At 54.1% G+C, this 5,000-nt stretch overlaps 1 non-coding gene across 1 annotated transcript in view; it reads right to left on the bottom strand.

Annotated features, from left to right (window-relative positions):
- The window catches only part of LOC124581962, a 1,910-nt gene extending 556 nt beyond the window's left edge, over nt 1–1,354 (bottom strand). Inside the window, exon 1 of the ribosomal RNA XR_006973599.1 lies at nt 1–1,354. This exon is cut by the window's left edge and continues 556 nt beyond it. This is a non-coding gene — a ribosomal RNA (small subunit ribosomal RNA).
- Between the last annotated feature and the right edge of the window lie 3,646 nt (nt 1,355–5,000).

Genomic DNA, 5,000 nt, shown 5'->3' on the forward strand with positions numbered 1-5,000 from the left:
CAAGAAAGAGCTATCAATCTGTCAATCCTTCCGGTGTCCGGGCCTGGTGAGGTTTCCCGTGTTGAGTCAAATTAAGCCGCAGGCTCCACTCCTGGTGGTGCCCTTCCGTCAATTCCTTTAAGTTTCAGCTTTGCAACCATACTTCCCCCGGAACCCAAAAGCTTTGGTTTCCCGGAGGCTGCCCGCCGAGTCATCGGAGGAACTGCGGCGGATCGCTGGCTGGCATCGTTTATGGTTAGAACTAGGGCGGTATCTGATCGCCTTCGAACCTCTAACTTTCGTTCTTGATTAATGAAAACATACTTGGCAAATGCTTTCGCTTCTGTTCGTCTTGCGACGATCCAAGAATTTCACCTCTAACGTCGCAATACGAATGCCCCCGCCTGTCCCTATTAATCATTACCTCGGGTTCCGAAAACCAACAAAATAGAACCGAGGTCCTATTCCATTATTCCATGCACACAGTATTCAGGCGGGCTTGCCTGCTTTAAGCACTCTAATTTGTTCAAAGTAAACGTGCCGGCCCACCGAGACACTCACTCAAGAGCACCCTGGTAGGATTGCAACGGGGTCCGCCTCGGGACGCACGAGCACGCACGAGGCGCGTCGCACGCCTTCAGCTCGCCCCACCGGCAGGACGTCCCACGATACATGCCAGTTAAACACCGACGGGCGGTGAACCAACAGCGTGGGACACAAATCCAACTACGAGCTTTTTAACCGCAACAACTTTAATATACGCTATTGGAGCTGGAATTACCGCGGCTGCTGGCACCAGACTTGCCCTCCAATAGATACTCGTTAAAGGATTTAAAGTGTACTCATTCCGATTACGGGGCCTCGGATGAGTCCCGTATCGTTATTTTTCGTCACTACCTCCCCGTGCCGGGAGTGGGTAATTTGCGCGCCTGCTGCCTTCCTTGGATGTGGTAGCCGTTTCTCAGGCTCCCTCTCCGGAATCGAACCCTGATTCCCCGTTACCCGTTACAACCATGGTAGGCGCAGAACCTACCATCGACAGTTGATAAGGCAGACATTTGAAAGATGCGTCGCCGGTACGAGGACCGTGCGATCAGCCCAAAGTTATTCAGAGTCACCAAGGCAAACGGACCGGACGAGCCGACCGATTGGTTTTGATCTAATAAAAGCGTCCCTTCCATCTCTGGTCGGGACTCTGTTTGCATGTATTAGCTCTAGAATTACCACAGTTATCCAAGTAACGTGGGTACGATCTAAGGAACCATAACTGATTTAATGAGCCATTCGCGGTTTCACCTTAATGCGGCTTGTACTGAGACATGCATGGCTTAATCTTTGAGACAAGCATATGACTACTGGCAGGATCAACCAGGGAGCTGCGTCAACTAGAGCTGAGCAGCCGGCCGCCCGGGAGTGTGTCCCGGGGGCCCGCGCGAACACGCAAGCGTCCGCTCAATTATTCTGCAAACAGGAGGAGGCTGAGCTCCCCTGCACAATACACCTCGAAACCCTCTCAGGTCCCGGCGGCGCGCAGCGCCGTCCTAAGTACTTGGTCGGGTTCGAGAGAGGCGCAATCGCCCGGAGTTTGGCGAGTAGACGCTTTAGGTGCGACCACCCGTGCTCCCAACTGAGCTTGCCGCTGCCGACAGAGGCCCGGGAGCGTGCTGTCGTGGCATTGCCGGCGGGAGACAACACGCGCCACCTACGGTGGCCGGCAGCTCCAACGCCAGCGCCACAGAAGGACAAAAGCCCCACTTGGGTGCCGAAGCGAACGCGCCAACACGTCCGCACAGCTGCGATACAAACCACCTGCGAGAACCGCAGAGGCGACCGAGCAGCAGACGGCGTCGCGGCGCCGAGCGCCGGGCGGCGGCGCATCCTCAGCGCACACAGTCCTCAATCGGACCAGCACACTGCAGATGTCCACCGCGCTTCGCACCGGGCCCGCGAGGACCTACTTTGGCCGCACGGCGCCGCGTGCAGGGTGCGCCGGCGCGCAGCTGCGCCGCCTGCCGCCTCCGTCGGCCGGCGCGCCTGCCACTGGCCGCCCCCACCAGCCGGCTGTAGCGCGTGCGCCCACGCACCGCGCGGCCAGCACGCCGGGAGGCCCCCCCTCACCGGCCGGGGACGGTCCCACCCAGCCACCGCCGCGTATCGCTTCACACCCACATGCCATTCACGTTCGTGGGCATGGTGGGTATCGCTGAAACAACCGGTTGGTAGCTCAACCGATCGTCGCCATCACTGATTCACCTCTAGCGAGAACAACCGCACCACAACGGTTTACCAGTTGTTCATTTGCGTAACGTCACCAGCAAACGTAGACGTCCATCGCCATTTGCAAATTCAACGATTGTTGCATGCCTGTGTCAGGTGTCACGACACACTATGTCTGCCCACATACACGCAACAACATGTGCACGCTTCGCGAACACGTGGAAGGTGGCCCCCGTACGTATGCGATGTCCATTGCGCGAACGACTGTCAACCGGCCTCTGTCGCATGTCGCAGATGTGGAACGCAGTGCACCATGCTATCACGGTGAGTGAGAAGAGACGACTACGTCTGACAACACGCGCCACTACATCAACAGACGGCTCATGCTGATCGCCATCCACGGCATACCATACTGCAATCCAGCTCTTATAGGGAGACGACACGTAGCTGAGTGCACAATATTTGGACCGTATGGTTCGCCGTTGTTGGCGCAGTCGTGGTACGGTCACACATGTACCACGATGTATCATTCAGTACATGAGGACCAATGTGCAGTACAGTGTGTGATTTGGACGTACAACATCAGCGGACAGTTGACACAAGCCGTACCACAACGTAGGCTGTGCTTCGCCATGCGAATGCCAATGAACAACTGCGAAGGGCATTGAGCATGTACGTCCTGCTGCCATCCGCATTACAGTGTATAGCTGCAAGGTGTTTAACATGAAGCGATACTCTGGGGACCGGGCAGTGCGGGTAGCAAACTATATTGCGGGGGTTGCAGTTAGGCAACACTACACTAATTTAACGCGTCGTATGACAATTACAGAGCAGGTTAAGGCCCAACGTGTGTTGGGTTAAGGCCCAACGTGTGTTGGGTTAAGGCCCAACGTGTGTTGGGTTAAGGCCCAACGTGTGTTGGGTTAAGGCCCAACGTGTGTTGGGTTAAGGCCCAACGTGTGTTGGGTTAAGGCCCAACGTGTGTTGGGTTAAGGCCCAACGTGTGTTGGGTTAAGGCCCAACGTGTGTTGGGTTAAGGCCCAACGTGTGTTGGGTTAAGGCCCAACGTGTGTTGGGTTAAGGCCCAACGTGTGTTGGGTTAAGGCCCAACGTGTGTTGGGTTAAGGCCCAACGTGTGTTGGGTTAAGGCCCAACGTGTGTTGGGTTAAGGCCCAACGTGTGTTGGGTTAAGGCCCAACGTGTGTTGGGTTAAGGCCCAACGTGTGTTGGGTTAAGGCCCAACGTGTGTTGGGTTAAGGCCCAACGTGTGTTGGGTTAAGGCCCAACGTGTGTTGGGTTAAGGCCCAACGTGTGTTGGGTTAAGGCCCAACGTGTGTTGGGTTAAGGCCCAACGTGTGTTGGGTTAAGGCCCAACGTGTGTTGGGTTAAGGCCCAACGCGTGTTGGGTTAAGGCGCAACGCGGGTTAGGTTAAGGCGCAACGCGGGTTAGGTTAAGGCGCAACGCGGGTTAGGTTAAGGCGCAACGCGGGTTAGGTTAAGGCGCAACGCGGGTTAGGTTAAGGCGCAACGCGGGTTAGGTTAAGGCGCAACGCGGGTTAGGTTAAGGCGCAACGCGGGTTACGTTAAGGCGCAACGCGGGTTACGTTAAGGCGCAACGCGGGTTACGTTAAGGCGCAACGCGGGTTACGTTAAGGCGCAATATAGGTTAGGTTAAGGCGCAATATAGGTTAGGTTAAGGCGCAATATAGGTTAGGTTAAGGCGCAATACGGGTTAGGTTAAGGCGCAATACGGGTTAGGTTAAGGCGCAATACGGGTTAGGTTAAGGCGCAATACGGGTTAGGTTAAGGCACAATACGGGTTAGGTTAAGGCACAATACGGGTTAGGTTAAGGCACAATACGGGTTAGGTTAAGGCACAATACGGGTTAGGTTAAGGCACAATACGGGTTAGGTTAAGGCACAATACGGGTTAGGTTAAGGCACAATACGGGTTAGGTTAAGGCACAATACGGGTTAGGTTAAGGCACAATACGGGTTAGGTTAAGGCACAATACGGGTTAGGTTAAGGCACAATACGGGTTAGGTTAAGGCACAATACGGGTTAGGTTAAGGTACAATACGGGTTAGGTTAAGGTACAATACGGGTTAGGTTAAGGTACAATACGGGTTAGGTTAAGGTACAATACGGGTTAGGTTAAGGTACAATACGGGTTAGGTTAAGGTACAATACGGGTTAGGTTAAGGTACAATACGGGTTAGGTTAAGGTACAATACGGGTTAGGTTAAGGTACAATACGGGTTAGGTTAAGGTACACATTGTTGTAAGGAAAGGTGTTTTGGGGGGGGGGGGGGGGGCCGGTTTGTTGATTGTGATTATCGTAAGTAAATGACTGCGGCATCATCTGATTTGCCACGTCAGGGTGCACCTTTGGCTCATAACAGGCGGCGCTCTGATTCCATGCTTGTGGCAGACCTGTGTCTTTCATTCCTGCCATTGTTTGTGTGGTGTGACAGGAGGCAGTATTGTGATGTTGGGTGCACCCCTGTGTAGGACATGTGTGGGTGTTGGTGGCTTAGCTGAGCAATGGTGGTTGTCGGAAGGGTGAGATATTCTGTTTTGTGAGTGGACCTCCCGGTCTGGTTATGATAGTGTGGATTGTCTAATGTGGCAGAGAGGATGCACTGGGTGTTGTTCCATGCTGGTGCTTACATATTGTCTGTGTGCCTGTTACAGGCAGAGAGTAGTGCGTGATAAGAGTGTCTGGCTGACGTGTGATTGTGAGCAGAGTCTTTCAGCATGTATACGGACAGTTGTATACATTATCTGTATTCTGATGGCTCTA

Source organism: Schistocerca americana, unplaced genomic scaffold, assembly GCF_021461395.2.
Source record: "Schistocerca americana isolate TAMUIC-IGC-003095 unplaced genomic scaffold, iqSchAmer2.1 HiC_scaffold_383, whole genome shotgun sequence".
In the NCBI taxonomy this organism is placed as follows: domain Eukaryota; kingdom Metazoa; phylum Arthropoda; class Insecta; order Orthoptera; family Acrididae; genus Schistocerca; species Schistocerca americana.